Here is a 17,583-nt window from a genome sequence, read left to right as displayed (position 1 = left end):
TTGGGAAAAAAAGTATCAGAGCCAATGTGCTGGGCCCTGGGCAGGTCTTCTCACTTTGCCTCTCTTGGAATTGAACTTATACCTGAATAGTGGGTTGGAGGGAAAGTAATCCAGACCCCAAGATTCTCAGCCTGCCATGCCTCGGTAGAACTTCCTCCCTGTGAACAGAGGCCATATGAAATGAGGGCACTCCTTACCTCTCAGCCAAATTCACTAGGAATTTAGTCTCTGCAACTCAGAGTAAGAGGGTATGGCAGCTGTCCCTCCATGTGAGATATTGTATCTTTTGGGAGTTTAGGAAAGAGGACTTCCATCTTCTTGGCATATTTACACGGTGTGGAATTTCAATCATAATGTACTGGGGATGGAAATGAAAGAATGGGTCATGAAATGTGAGAAAAGAAGGGGACACTGTAATACTTTCAATAATAAAGATATGTTGTTTAAAAAAAAAAAAAGAAAGAAAGAAAAGAAGCCCAGCCAGTATGGCTCAGTGGTGGAGTGTCGACCTATGAACCAGGAGGTCACGGTTCAATTCCCAGTCAGGTCACATGCCCAGGTTGTAGGCTCTAGCCCCAGATGGGGGTTGTGCAGGAGGCAGCAAATCAATGATTCTCTCTCAACATTGACGTTTCTATCTTTCTCCCCCATTCCTCTCTGAAATCAATAAAAATATATTTTTTTAAAAAGAAAAGAAAACTGATATTACTAAAATTATAAATTTGATTATCTAAAATACAAATTTCCAGCAAAACAAGTCAGAAAAATCATATGGCCAATCAAGATCACATAAGTAAAATGTTCTTTTTTTATTATATTACTAGAGGCCCAGTGCACAAATTCATGTATGAGTGGGGTCCCTCGGCCTGGCCAGCATCGAGGCCTGTTGGAGGGCTGGCCAGCCGGGGGAAGGAACTGCAGGAGGTTAGCCAGCTGGGGGCGGGGGGGAGCGGTGGAGGGGCCATGGGAGGTTGGCTGGGAGGCAGGGAGGGGTCACGGGAGGTTGGCTGTGGGAGCACATTGACCACCAGGGGACAGCTCCTGTGTTGAGTGTCTGCCCCCTGGTGGTCAGTGCACGTCACAGCAACTGGCCAACTGGTCATTCTGTTCGTTCAGTCATAATGGTCACTTAGGCTTTTATAAATATAGATACTAGAGACCTAGTGCATGGATTTATGCACCGGTGGGGTCCCTTGGCCTGACCTGCACCCTCTCGCAATCCAAGACCCCTTGGGGGATGTCGGACTGCCAGTTTCGGCCCAATCCCTGCAGGCCAGGCCAAGGGACCCCACCAGTGCATGAATCCATGCACCGGGCTTCTATTATGCATATAAGATCTTTGGTTAATCTCTTCCCGCCCTCCCCCTACCCACTTCCCTCTGAGATTCATCAGTCTGTTCTATGTTTCCATTCCTGCGTGTTGAGCTTCTGCCCCCTGGTGGTCAGTGTGTGTAATAGCTACTGGTCGAATGGTTGAACAGTTGAATGATTGCTTAGGCTTTTAAATATATAGATAAACATTTGACACCTAAGAACTACATTTTTTTTCAAATTGACATTGTTGCTCATTCTGTGTCTCATTCCTAATCCTGACTATCCTAACTGCCAGGTCTCTGGCCCTTCACAGTCATCCCTGGACCTCTTTCCGGCTGGTCTCTAGTTGTGTAGCCTTTGCTACCTGGCCACTCACTTGGAGCATCACTAGCTTTCAATCTCATACCTCCTCAAACTTCTACCTCACTCTGTCACCAGTAAACATTTTGTAGATCACCTACTATGTGCTAGGTGAACAAAAGATGAATTAAAAAAAAAAAAAAAGAATGGGTCATGAACTAAGTGCCACAGAGCCTTGTTATTCTTAACAAGTTTGAGTAGACTTTCTTAAATAAATCTTTCTTCATTTGTTGCATGCCTTCAGCACAAATACCAACGACTTGAATTTTTTTTAAAAAAAATTATTTTTGCCAGTTTATGTTTGTTTTGCTAGGGAGCAGATCCTTGGAACTCTTCATTGCTGCCATTCCTGATATTTGCTTTTCATAATTAGCTGTTCATTTGTTTTCCATTGCAAACCTGAACTCATACATGGTAGTTATTAATATGGTGAAAAGTAAGTGTTTTACTAATGTTGAGTTTTTGTGATATTTTGCATTCGATATATTTAAAGAGTGGACAAGATGACATTTCAAACTTACTTTTTCTTCTCATCCCATATGGGACAGTGCCAATGTTTAATAGAATATGATTAGAAAAAATTCTTTCAAAAGATTCTCTATATTTATAGAATCGTAAAAATGTTTGAAAGTCTATGTTTAAAACAAAAGCAGACAGTGGTTGGAAGGCAGATGAAAGTGAATATTAATGAGACATAGGTGTAAACCCAAAATTTCCTTTGTGAGTCAATCCAACCAAAAGAATTGATCCAATTATGATATCTATTTTAATATTGCAGCCAAGTCAGTTCACAAAGAATCTACATCGGAGGCTATGGTTTAAAACAAATATATTGCAATGACATTCATCCATTCATTTAATGCATTAGAAGTGGTTTCATTTCAGAACATGAAAAAAATCTCATGGTAGAGATTTATACTTGAATGTGAGAGTAGAAACGTGCTTTAGGATGCTTTCCTATTTACTAGTATGTTTTCATTTATTTGTATTCTTTGTGATGTGCTAAAGGATTTTCAGTTTACAAAATGTGGCACCTATAAATATACTTTAATTATTCATTTTGTTCAATCGTTTAGTCAACAAATACTTATTGAGTAAATACTAAGCCAAATTGTTCTAAATTATGAGAATGTGGCAATGTATAAGACAGACAAGATCCCTTTTCTCTTGAGTTCATACTCTAATTATTATCTTAAAATAAATATACATGTATGAAAATGTGTTATGTATTGTATTGTATGCTAAGGAACACTGTTTAGATGCTCTTATCAGAAATAATACACTGAAGGGTTAGCTGCTGATATTTCATAGCCACATCTCTCCCTTGAAATTGCTCTCTGTCTAAGGGACCCATCTCATCCAAAGTTACAATATCTGCCCTAGGACAGCCTACATCCAATGTCTGGTTAATACAAAGTATTAGACCTGTTCTTCAGAGTTATTTGTGGATAACTCTGAAGAGCTGTCTAAGCTCCAGTGATCCCCAAAGGGTCATATGAGACTTCTGTTATAATTTTATCACAGTAGAATTTCTGTATCTATCTATTTCTGCTTCCTGTACTTCCTTATAGGCATTGTTCCTTAGGGAAATTACCAATAAACATCCTACACACAAAACTTCATCTCAGATCTGTTTCCAAGAAACTCAACCTGAGATGGTGGGCACCAGAAATGATCATAGAAAGGAGACTCTAAGTACTACCTTTGATCGCATCACATGCTAAGAGGTGAAAAAAAAACTAAAGTCAGTCCAATAACATAATTTTAAGGGTAGTGAAACTTCAGAGAATGTTGAACACTAACCCTGGCAGCATTGCTACACCAGAGAAAAGGCTTCAATTAAGAAGTGGAGCCCTATCGGCAAAGGATCTAAATAGACACTTTTTGAAAGAGGACATACAGAAGGCCCAGAGACACATGAAAACATGCTCAAAGTCACTAATCATCCAAGAGATGCAAATCAAAACAGCAATGAGATAACATCTCACACCTGTCAGAATGGCTATCATAAACAAATCAACAAAGGACAAGTGCTGGTGAGGATGCAGAGCAAAAGGAACCCTCGTGCCCTGCTGGTGGGAATACAGACTGGTGCAGCCACTGTGGAGAACAGTATGGAGTTTCCTCAAGAAACTAAAAATGAAACTCCCATTTGACCCAGTAATACCACTTCTAGGAATATATGCTAAGAAAACAGAAACACCAATCAGAAAGAATATATGCACCCCTATGTTCATAGCAGCACAATTTACAATAGCTAAGATTTGGAAACAACCTCAATGCCCATCAGCAGATGAGTGGATTAGAAAACTATGGTACATCTACACAGTGGAATACTATGCTGCCATAAAAAGAAGGAATTCTTACCATTTGAAGCAGCATAGATGGAACTGGAGAGCATCATGCTAAGTAAAATAAGCCAGTCAGTGAAAGAAAAACAGCACATGATCTCACTCATTTGTGGATAATAAAGAACATTATAATCTGATGATACAGAGATAGATACAGAGGCAGCAAAGCATCGAACAGACTGTCAAATTACAGCAGGAAGGCTGGGGAGGAATGGGCGGGGGGGTAGGTAAGAGATTAACCAAAGGACTTGTATGCATGCATATAAGCACACCAATGGACACAAGACACTGGGGGTGGGGTGAGGTGAGGGCATGTGCCAGGGGGTAGGGGCGGCTGGGGGAAGGTCAATGGGGGGGGGGAAAGGAGACAAATGTACTACTATTTGTAATACTTTAAACAATAAAATAAAATTTAAAAAAGAAAGAAGGAAAGAAGGAAAGAAGGAAAGAAAGGAAGGAAGGAAGGAAGGAAGGAAGGAAGGAAGGAAGGAAGGAAGGAAGGAAGGAAGGAAGGAAGGAAGGAAGGAAGAAAGAAAAAAAGAAAGAAGGAAAGAAAGAAAGAAAGAAAGAAAGAAAGAAAGAAAGAAAGAAAGAAAGAAAGAAAGAAGCAGCCAGACTAGAAAAAAAGAAACAAAATTGTGGTACATCTACACAATGGAATACTACGCTGCTATAAAAAAGAAGGAACTTTTACCATTTGCAACAGCATGGATGGAACTGGAGAGCATTAGGCTAAGCGAAATAAGCCAGTCAGAGAAAGATAAATATCACATGATCTCACTCATATGTGGGATATAATAATCAACATAATTTGATGAACAAGAATAGATCCAGAGACAAATGGCAGGGGAGGGAGGGGGTTAAAGAGCAACCAAAGGACTTGTATGCATGCATATTAGCATAACCAATGGACACAGACACTGGGGTGGTGGGGCTTGTCCGGAATGGGAATGGCTGGGGGGTGAGGGTTTAATTGGGGGAAAAGGAGACATATGTAAAACTTTAGACAATAAAAATTAATTAATTAATTAAGTTGAATGAAAGACAAAAAAGAAGTGGGACCCTAGAACTAAGAATGAGGATATCTGGGTCCATACAGTGGAGAACTTTGAAACCCAAATCTAGCTGAGCCCAATGGGCCAGTAAATATCTCACCTCTTCTCTTAAAGCTACCCTGTCTCTTGCTTACAGATGATGCAGAGATTTATTCTTGAAAAACAACACATTACCTCTCAGGATCTATCCCTACCTATAAAACTCTGGTTTTTTTTTTAAAAAAAACTATCTTGGAGTCTAATCTCAGCATAACTCTTATTTGAGGAATTGTTGAGCCTGGAAAAAGAAGGAGACAGACTATACACTGAGAGTGCAGGGCAACCCAGCGTGAACTGGTAGGAGCCAGGAGAATATATATGGGACAAGGAAAGGAGATTTCTGGGTTAAGAGATACAAAATATAAAGATAGATAAGGGAGAATTTATTGAAAGGAGAGCTCTCCTATAATACTGAATTTAACACCCTAGCAAAGGTTGTATGAGGTGTTACTAACATCGGCCAGGATGGCTTTTGGCAGCTGGAAGAAAGTTATGGCCCATACTACATGGCAGAAACATGCTAGAGCGGCTGACAGTGGGGGGATAAGTCAAAAGGCTCAGAGAACAGAGCATGCAGGAATGGATATACTTCTCAAGGTCTAACTTCCTACCAGCCATCTGTATTCTATGGGAAGCCCCAGAGAACATCCCATTTACCAAAGAAATAAGGAATGTGCTGGTAAGGCGGGCACCAGCATCATTGAAAAGCTCGGTCTCTCTGGGCCATGACTAAGAGTAGGAGGTACTATGACAGAGCCAAACCCTTAGTGTCAATGATGATGACAGGATCATGGACTAAATCATGGAATGGCATGGGCCAGGTGGTGGCCCTATACTGACAGAAGCGAGGTGGGAATAACTGCCATAATGAACAGCAAGGTTGGGAGAGCAGCCAGGAGGGCCTGACTTATAAGGTTCTATGGTGAAGGCTTATACAACATTTACTCACAGGTATAAGATAAATGGGCAACCAACAAGAACATTGCTAAATATTTAAAATCAAAAGTGATTAGGAGTGTGTGAGCAGAAAGACGAGGCCAATTATCCCAATGAAATGCATAACCCTTTACCAAGCTTCCAAACCTGAGCCACTTTTCAGGCCTAAAACCCACTGATGGAATGATAGACTGGGTTCCTATGAAGAAGGACCCTGCAACAGCACAGCAAATGTGTACAATAGTGATCCTTCCACATTGGTGAAGCTTTTAAGGCACAAGCGGCTGAGGCATAAAAGAACATCCCTTTGAAAGTAAAGGGCAAATTACTGCACCTTGCTCTTCCCAGCAGTAAGAAGGAAGCATAAAGCTTGCTAGGCCTCTGAATTCCAGAGGCAGCATTTTCCATAGTTGGCAATAGTGCTCCAACCCACTTACTGTACTATAAGGAAGGCTTCCAACTTTCAGTGGAGTCCACAGCAGAAAAGAGCCTGTAGTAGATCCAGACAGTGGTACAATCAACCCACAGTAACCTATGGTCTGCCATATGACCCAGCAGACCCTAGGTTACTAAAGGCATCTCTGATGGAAAAAGACAACCCATGGACTTTAGGAAGCCACAATAGAACAATTGCAACATAGGAACCCTAAGGTCTGGAGAAAATGCATGCCATCTGCAGCAACTAGTATCCATCATTTGAGAAAAAGCTTCTGGTGTGCTGTTGGGCCCTGGTAGTGAAAAAACATCTGACCATGTGGTGAGAGCAGCCCATCATGAGCTGAATTCAGTCAGACCCATCAAGTCATAAGGTCAGGCAGCCCAGCTGCAATCCACCGTAAGATGAAAATAGGATCAGTTATGACCAGTTATGAGCATGGCCAGAGGGCATTAAAATATACCAATAGGTGGCCCAGACCTCCACATCACTTACTATTATCTCATTGGCAACTCTTTCTCAGATCACACCTATGCCACATCAGGGTGGTGGGAGTCTTTGATGACCACCACTAAAGGAGAAAAACAGCTGAGTTTGGATGATGGATTGAGACGAGCTGAAAATAGACTGCTGCTGCACCACAGCACCACGCTGGGGTGATTTGTGTATTAGTTTCCTAGGATTGCCATGACAATGGGTGGCTTAAAACAACAAACATTTATTCTTTCACAATTCTGGAAGCTAGAAGTCCAAAGGCAAGGTGTCCGTGGGAGCCATGCTTCTTCTGGAGGCTCTAGGAAAGAGTCCTTCCTTGCTTCTTCCAGCTTCTGCTGGTTGATGGCAATTCTTGGTGTTCCTTGGCTTATGGCATCATAACTCTAATCTCATCCTGTGTCTGCCTTCTTCCCCATGAGTCCATGTCCCCAAATATCCCTCTTCTTAAAAGAACACTTATCACTGGGATAGGGCCCACCTTAGTCCACTATGAGCTCATCTTAATGATTGTGTCTTCTAAGACACTGTTTCCAAATAAGGTCACATTCACAGGGACCCGAGGATAAGACATCAATATATCATCTGGGAGACACAATTCAATTTAACCTGCAACACCTTAAGAAACATAAAGGGAAAAAAATTGTGGTACATTTACACCATGGAATACTATGCAGCTGTGAAACAGAAGGATCTCTTACCCTTTGAGACAGCATGGAGAGACCTGGAGAGCATTATGCTAAGTGAAATAAGCCAGTCAGAGAAAGACAAGCGTCACATGATCTCACTCATATGTGGAATCTAATGAACAAAATAAACTAATGAGCAAAATAAACCTAGGGACATTGAAACATGCAACAGACTGACATTTCAGAGGGAAGGGGGGCGAGAGGGAAGAGATCAACCAAATAATTTATATGCATATATGCATGGCTCCTAGACACAGACAATAGGGCAGTAAAGGATTGAGGAGAGGGTAGGAGTGGGTTGGAAGGAGTCAGTGGGGTGGAAAGGGGACATCTGTAATACTTTCAACAATAATGCTATTTATTTTTTAAAAAGAGACATAAATGAGAGAAAATCCTTCCACTGAGCATTGCTTCATACCATGTACTAGGACATTATATCAGACCTCCAGAGAAACAGAACCAATAGGATATATGTAAAAAAGAACCTTACTATTATAAGAGTTGGCTCACATGGATATGGAGGCCAAGAAGTCTCATGATTTGCAATTTTAAGCTGGAGAACCAGGAAAGCTGGTGGTGTAATTTAATCTGAGTCCAAAGACCTGAGGATTGAAGGAGTGGGACATGCTGATGATCAGAGTCCTGGTCTGAGTCTAGAAGTTCAAGAACCAAGAATGCTGATGTGCAAGGGCAAGAGAAGATGAAGGTGTCAGCTAGGGTAGAGAGCAAATGCTATATTCAGGCCCTCGATGGATGGATGATGCCTGCACACTGACGAGAATGATCTCCTGCACTTAGTCTACAGATTCAGATGCGAATCTCATCCAGAAATACCCTCAAACACACACCCAGAAACAATGTTTCTCAGATATCTGGCATGCCTACACCCAGTCAAAATTAACCACCACTGTCATCTCCTTACAGTGTGGAAAGAGAAGTGGCCAAGGCCATTTGGACTTCTTGTGTGACTTTATTTCTTTGGAGAGATACATCTGGAGGTTTGGGTTTGTATGTGGGGAAAGAAGGCTATTGAGGCCTATATTTTGCTCAAAGAAGCTACACTGCTCAATATACTTAAATTTTTTTTCCAAGGGGACCAAACACTACAAATAATTATAACATACTACATATTGTTGTCAGTTTTTATCCTATGTATATGTCTTCAAGGCTTGGAAGAATAGAAGGATTTGGCCAACACTCCTTTCCTCCCTATGAATCCCTAAGGGATGTATACATCCACGAGACAGAGCCAAACAAAGCAAAGCACCATTTCTTGTTAACAAGACTTGTTCCTGAAACCCCAATGCACAGAGCTCTGGCTATCTGGGCTTGCCTCCCTGTGGCCTTAACCTCCAAACCCAAATCTCATGTTATAACCATTTTCTGACAAACCACAGGGAACACAGACTGAAAAAGTGAACTGTATAAAGTGTATACAAAAGAAGAAGAGCTCAGGTGAACAGATCTTTCATGTGGAAGTCACCCTACGGAAAGAGGAAGTTGACACCAGTGTGCAAAGAGGGCTCATTCCTATAGACCACTTACCACTTTGGAAGCAGGAACAGAACAGGGAAAGCACATGCACAGAAACTTGAAATGCACACTGACCACAGTTCACCAATGCACCTGACCCAATCAGAGTCCTTGAATCTAAGCATCCAGATTAATAAACCCTTCGCTTGGAGAAATTTAAGAAAGAGAGGTGGAAGGGAAGAGCAAAGGCTTACGTATCTGCCCTCCGCAAGAGGACTACACATCTCACATCGTATATCTATTTTGTATTCATTGTCCCTATAAATACAATTCAGTCTTTTACATCTACTGGTTTTATTTTTGGCTCAGAAAATAAATCTCTGTATGTTTGTGTTCTCTTCCCAAGCACATTATAAAATCCTAAAGAGAAAGAACTATCTTTTGCTTTCTTTGCATCCTCTACAGTGCTGGGAATGTGAAAGTAATAAATAAAATTTTATAGATAATAATCATAGCAATTACATTTATCAATGTCTTTCAATTCACTAGGCAGTGTTTTAAGTGCCTTACACACATTAACTAATCTTGAAAACAATTCTATAAGGTATATACCTTAACATACCCACTTTATAGGTAAAGAATTGTGGCTCAGGAAGTTACATAACTTTTCTAAACTCATACAGCTTGAAAGTGGCAGAAGCAGGATTTGAATATTTATTCTATACTAGAGGCCCGGTGCATGAAATTCGTGCACTCAGGGGCGGGGGAGGGTCCCTCAACCCAGCCTGTGCCCTCTCACAGTCTGGGAGCCCTGCAATTGATTGCCCCAAAACGATGGATTGCCCCCACGGGGTAGCCTGGGCCTCCCTCTTTGGGGCAATTGTGGAGTCCCTTGATTGATCGCCCCGCCGGCCAGTGGCCTGGACCTCCCTTTGCAGGGCAATCATGGGGCTATGGCCAGGCCCCCGACCAATCGCATCGCACCTGCCTTGGCTGGCCTGGTGCTGGTGGGTGTCATAGTTTGGTCGTCCAGAAGGTCATCCGGACGGTCATTCTGCTATTCGGTTGTTCAGTCAATTTGCATATTATGCTTTTATTATTATAGGTTGTATGGAAATGTGAAACATTTACAGAGGAAGAGAAGATGGGGGGCGGGGGGAGCGGGCAGTCTACAACATGTGGAGTATATCAAAGTCCAACCAAGGGAGCAAAAAAGTAGCAGATATATACATACATATTAAGAGATTTTTAAAAATTTCATTGATTTTTAGAGAGAGAGAGGGGAAGACAAAGGGAGAGAAAGAGACAGAGAGAGAGACAGAGAGACAGAGACAGAGAGAGGTGAGAAAGAAACATCAATAGGTTGCCTCCTGCACTCCTGGACATGCAACCTGGGTATGTGCCCAGACTGGGAATTGAACCTGCCACCTTTTGGTGTTTAGGACAACATTCCAAACCAGCCAAAGCTGGATATTTTTTTAAAACAAAGAATTGCCTTATGCAATTATGGAGCCTGGCAGGCAGGAATTATTAGGGCAGGCAGGAAAGGAAGATTAGTAGGGCAGGCAGGAAAGGAAGATTAGTAGGGCAGGCAGGAAAGGAAGATTCTGAGTAGGTTTGCAACTCACAGGTTCAGTTTGAAGCTTGTTGTCCTTAGATGGAAGTCAAGAAAGAAGATTCAGGGGGAAGGGAGAACAATCAGTTTCTCCCTAAGGGAAGGCCTAAGACCTCTTTTAAAACCTTCCAACTGATTAAGTTATGTGCACCTAGAATAGTTCTAATTTTGATTAACTTAAAGTCAACTGATTAGGGACTTTAATCACACCTGCACAATCTCTTCAGCACATAACCTAGATTAGTGTTTCAATCAATAGCTTGAATAAAATACATATAAGCTATAAAATTTCAGTTCTTTAACTCTTCAACCAGAAACATACTAGATAGGAAATTATGGAGACAGTTTTTCATCCTAGCCAAGTTGACAAAGGCCATCAAGGAAGGTAAGGGGATTTTACAGACATAGGGCAGAGACGAGGTGGGGGAACAGCCAATACAATCCTACTGGCAAGAACACAGAAAAGATAAATCACTCATGGCTTCTTTTAAAAAGGTTACTGAAAGGTGAGGACTCCAGTGCAAGATGACAATGGCAAATGGTCTGTGTTTACGGGAAAAGGAAGTGGGAAGGTACCTAGAGGATTTGGCACACAAAGCCCACAAAGCCAAAGGACAGGGAGAAGGTGATGGAGTGAGTCCCATTGTGGGGGGCTGGTGGAGATGGGACAGACCAAGAGTTCAGTGTGTCTGAAATTTTTAATATGAATAACTAAATGACCTAGCAGATACAATCAATTCTCATTATTTGTGGTAGATATGTTCCATGAAGTCTCTGTGACCAATGAGTTAGCAGATACTGAGCCATTGCTCTTGGGAGTTAAGTTCCTTCGAGTCTTTGGTCATACATAACATTTTTATCATAACTTATTAATACATAACCTGGTTTTATGTGGTTTTTTTGTTTGTTTAAAGACACCTTATTTAACATATATTGTTGATTCGTTAACATTGAACTTGTGTCCCACAGCACTATAACTCACACTTGAACAACGCTTATGTAACACACATATTTTCCCCCTAAGGCACATCCCAGCCTCTTTGTTTAGAAACACTTTTTACTTGTGAGCCATATTAAATAGGAAAATCACCAACAAAAAGTACAAAAATGCCAAAAACATGGCACTAAATAAACTGCAAAAAGGACAGACGCTTGTTTACAAATAAGAGATACCAGTAAAACAAGAAAGAAGAGCATCACCTTGATTGACAGCTGGGAATATGAACATCAGAGGACTCACATTTTTCACCATTCTGTTCATGGTCATGAATGACCACAGGAACACCACAAAGTACATTTGGCATTACAAATAAATGTAGTGAGCAAGTAAATTCACAAATATGGAATCTGTGAACAATGAGGATTGACTGTACTTCTGAAGATTCACTTTTAATGTCAATGGTTAGAGATTCCCAGAGCTTGACACTGTTTATGACTCCATTTTAGACATTTTGTGATTAAGACTACAGCATGCCAAACAGGAGAAGAAAATTAAGCAAGCAATCCATTATCCATGCTTCTGGACCTACGGTGTCCGACATTGAAGCTCCTTGGCTTAAAGTCTGCTGATTGAGTCTATTTGTGGTTTTCATTTAACCACGGATGCTTCTCTGCTATTGAGTTTGGAGCTGTGGTTCATGGCCTCTTCTTTGTTTATTCTAAATACCTATAGTTTCTCCACTATGGCTGTACATGTAACAACTGCTTAGTTGTCTTGCTTTCATCAACTTTTACTACATGTGCAGTAAAAGATGACTTTCTGTGACTCTGCACCTTCACAAAGAAAGGTAACTTGTGAAAAACACTCTCAGGCTGATACTCTCCTAGTAAATGTATCAGTTCTAATCGCAAATCGGCCCTTCGTGCTAACTAGCAATTCTAATTTCTCTGCCCCATTCCTCTTGTCTTCTGAAATAGACAGCTATGCCATATCTCTGTTTTTGTCTTAGTTTGCTCGGGATGACATAATAAATACCATAGACTTGGTTGCTTAAACAACGGAAACATTTCTCACAGTTCTGAAGGCTGGTAAGTCCAAGATTAGGTTACCTACAATGGCCAGGTTCTGGTGAGAGCTCTCATCTTGACTTACAGTTGACCATCTTCTTCTGTCCTCACTTGGAGGAGAGAAATGGAGAGCAAACTATCTTGTATCTCTTCTTATAAGAGCATGAATTCCATCATGAGGGCCATACCTCCATTTAAGTCTAATCACCTCCCAAAGGCCATTTTTCCAACCAAAATGGCTAAATTCAATGGTTAATGTTCAGTTCTCAATTAATTTGGCTCATTTGATACAATTTACAATTTATTCTGGTCACATTCCTCTCACTTGGCCTCTGGATTATCCTTTTCCTCATTCACTGCTCTAGTTATCATTTCTTTGTTCCTTCTTATGTCCCTGATCTCTAAACAGTACAATATTCTATGTCTTCATCCTCGTCCTTCTCTTCTATACACCCACTCTTTATCTTATCTTTTATGCCTTCTTACGGAGATGAGACTCCCAAATTTGGATCTATAATCTGGATCTCCCCCTCAATTCCAGATTCATATTTCAAGGACCTACATGTGATCTTCACTTGATTTCTAATGACATCTCGAAGTCCAAATATGAACTCCTCATCTACCCAAGAACCTTTTTCTCTTCTTTCCTACATCAATAAATTCTAATTAGCAATCCTTTAGCAAATCCTGGCACATTTATCTTCAAAACAACAGTGTATTCATCCTCCTCAACTGCTACATCTGTACTCTAATCACCATACCTGTATTGCCTCCTTACAGGTCTCACTGTCTCTGCCCTTCATTCCTGGGGGTGTGGTCTATAATCAACACATCCAGGGCCAGCATCATGGCTATGAAACATATGCAATAACACAGCCCTATGTTAGGGCCAATGCTCAGTTTTATGCTTTGCTGTCACGATCTTTAAATTCTTAATAATTTTTGAACAAATGGTCTTATAGTTTCATTTTGCACTTAGTCCTGCTATTATGCAGCCAGTCCTAAATACATCCAGTTAGACTTATTCATAAATCAGATTGTATCACTCCCCTGCTCATAACACTACAAAGGCTTCCCATATCATTCAGAGTAAAAAGCAAAGCCTTACAATGGCCTCCAGGGACCCACGTGACACCCATCCCCACCCCACTTTCACTTCTCTGATCTCATATTCTGTCACTCTGCCTTTTGTACACTCTATCCCAGACTTTGCACATATTCTCTCCCAGGAATGACCTCCTCTGCTTTGCATGAATGGTAATCTCTCTGCTCCTTATTCCAAGACTCAGCTCAAACATTGCCTCTTCCTAAAGCTCCTCCTACCCCCATCCCTCTGGACTCAGTAGTGTCGATTCTCCGGCTCCTACAGTATATTGTAAAAGATAACAGTTACTTGCTTGTCTGACACCTTCACTTAACTATGAGCTTCTGGAAGGCAATTTTAAAAAATAGTTCTTAGTAATATGTGAAGTAGTAGAATAGAAAAACAAGGTATACCTTTAGAATGCACAGAGCCAATGCATTCTTGATTTACAATGAATCTAATTTAAGAACCTTCTTCGTTCTGACAGTGATTTCAAAATTAAGCTGGGCCAGTGTCACTCAGTGGTTGAGAGTCAACTCATGAACCAGGAGGTCATGGTGGTCAGGGCACATGCCCAGGTTGCAGGCTCAATCCCCAGTGAGAGGTGTGCAGGAGGCAGCCGATCAATGATTCTCTCTCATCATTGATATTTCTATCCCTTTCTACCTCTCCTTTTCTCTTTCTAAAATCAACAAAAACATATTTAAAAATAATAATAAAATTGAGAAAACTCTGGAAGGATGTATAGCCACCATGTGAGTAGTGATTATACCTGTATGATAAGGTTACTAATGTGGTTTTGCTTATCTGTATATTTGTATACTTTTTCTTGTTTCATGTGTCAGCAGATTTTAAATATAAAATGCAAAATGATGATCACAATAATAAAAAATAAAATATGTATTTCTTCATAAGAATTAAATAATGTTTATAGAAGAAGAAAGTTGAGACTTTTTTGGACACATTAGCATTCGTACAAAAGGATGTTCAACATGCAATACAAAATATGTTTTTTCTATGTTGTCTAGTTTTTGTACAATGAACATGTTGAATTGTACTAAAAATATGCATTTTAAATATCAAAATAATTTTAAAATTTTTTAAACAAACAAAAAGAAAATTTAAAAAAAGAAAATAAATGTGTCTGGTGAATCCATTTCAGTTTTTATAGTAACTGAACAGCCTCAACAAAAGACACATGATTTGAATCAATCACAAGTTCATTGGGCTCACTCACTATTCCAGAAAGGTAACATTCTTTTTGTATTACTACTTTCATAAACACCTATAGGAAACAATGGTCTTTGAATGGTGGTAAGGTTTTGCATTGGTTTCTTATATTCCTAACATATCAAGGACAAGGTCCTTTGCTCTGGGCTCATACTGTAATATCTGTGATGAGTGAAATAGCCCATGAACTTGAGGAGAAAAAAAGAATGGACTTAAAACAATCACCCATTGGTCTAGGTAGCTTATCTCTAAAAAAATAAATAAATACATAAATAAGTAACCCAACTAAACCACCTGCTATAGAAATTGATTCCTGAATCCTAGCACAAATAAACATTGACTTTTTTTCTTGGAGATGAAAATAAAAATAACAACAATCTTTAAAATATCATTTTGGCTTTATGTGTTCTATGATAAGTCTTTTATTTAAATATATGTGCAAATAACTTTCTTCTTTTTCTTTTTATAAAATATTATTTAATGCTGGGTTCACTAATTAGGGAATACAATACAGTATTTTAATAATTGGGATCATAATTTGGAATTATTTTGTATATTGTGATTTAAGTTTGTTAATATATGTAGAGAATTTGTGCATATTCTCAGGGATAATGGGAGATAGGAAGCCTGAGCTACATGTTTGATTCTATAATTTAAAAAAATTTGTTTGGCAAGGCAGAGTAAAATTAACAGTAATGATAGTTATTTCCACAGTGCTTTTCATCTGACATCTCAAAACATCCATCATTTATAGGATAGTGGACCCTTGAACAACGTGAGGGTCAATGGCAACAATTCCAGCAGGGTTGAAAATTCCCATATGACATTTTTTGTTGTTGTTAATTCTCACCTAAGGATTTTCTTTTTTTGTAGTTAAAGCTTAAATATGTCAATTTATTGATAAATTAATTATTCTTTCCTACTAATGATATTTATTTCAGATTTTATTTTTAGTTTTAAGGCAGTAAAGGGGAGAATCCTATTATTTATTTATTTATTTATTTATTTATTCATTTTAACTTAAATTCTTTATTGTTTAAAGTATTACATATGTCTCTTGCCCCCCCCCCCCCATTCACCTCTGCCCTGCCACTCCCACCCCCCAACACATGCCCTTGCCCCCCTGGTGTCTGTGTCCATTGGTTATGCTTATATGCATGCATCCAAGTCCTTTGGTTGATCTCTTACCCCTTCCCCGCCCCCCTCCCCTGCCTTCCCTCTGAAGTTTGAAGGTCTGTTTGATGGTTCCATGTCTCTGAATCTATTTTTGTTTATCAGTTTATGTTGTTCATTATATTCCACAAATGAGTGAGATTATGTGATATTTATCTTTCTCCAACTGCCTTATTTTGCTTAGCATAATGCTCTCCAGGTCCATCCATGCTGTTGCAAATGTTAATTGTTCAACTAAGGATATTTTTTTTCATTGATTTTTAGAGACAGTGAAAGGGAGGAAAAGAGAGAGGGGGAGGGAGAGAAACATTGATTGGTTGCCTCCATATATGCTCCAACTGGAGCTGGGAATTGAACCTGCAACCCAGATACTTGTCCTTGCCTGGGAATCAAACCTTAGATCTTTGGTGCACGGGTCAATGCTCTAACCCCTGAATAATGCCGGCCAAGGCCCCATATGACTTTTGACCCTACAGTAAGACCTTCCCATCTGCATCTGTGGATTCAACCCATCTCAGATCAGAAACAGTATTTCCAAAGAATATGATTTTCTAATCACTATGCTGAACACCCGAAACCTGTTAAAAATAATATTCAAAGTTAACTATAATTGAAAAAAAGATAAACAAAAACTATTTTCAATCTGCTGGTGGGAATCTACAATTGGAATGTGAAAATTCTATTTCGATCAGCAGTTGGGTGAATCCTCAGATGTGAACCCCATGGCTATGAGGGGCTGATTACTGAAAAAATCTTCCTGTAAATGGGCCCACGCAGTTCAAACCCATGTTGTCCAAGGGTCAACTGTAATAGTATTAGGCCTTGCTAACTCTGTGACAAAAGTACTATCTTTTAGAAATGTTTACAATTTTTCATTATTTGTCTCCTTGTATTTGTTGTGCCTTTATTATTTTTTTTTATTGTGATATATGCTTTATTGCTGTGGTCTGGAACCAAGCCTACAATGTCTCCAAGGTCTGCCTACACATACCTTCATTTTATTTTATTTTACTTTTTAAATTTTATTTTATTGTTTAAAGTATTACAAATAGTAGTACATATGTCTCCTTTTTTCCCCATTGACCTCCCCCCGGCTTCACCTACCCCCGGCACATGCCTGCCCTCACTTCCCCAGTGTCTTGATAGAGAGGCAACTTTGAGAATTTTTACAATGTAATTTAGTTTCTACAGTAGCACAAAAAGTGTATTGCAGGTTATTTGCCCTAATAAGTAAAAAAATAATTAATTAAAAGTATTTTTAATATTTTTAGCATCTATGCACCAAGCCCTGTGCCAGGCATGTTACATTTGATACTATTTTATGAAAGC

Source organism: Eptesicus fuscus, chromosome 3 (genome assembly GCF_027574615.1).
Source record: "Eptesicus fuscus isolate TK198812 chromosome 3, DD_ASM_mEF_20220401, whole genome shotgun sequence".
Lineage (NCBI taxonomy): Eukaryota > Metazoa > Chordata > Mammalia > Chiroptera > Vespertilionidae > Eptesicus > Eptesicus fuscus.
This window is presented reverse-complemented; position numbering follows the sequence as displayed.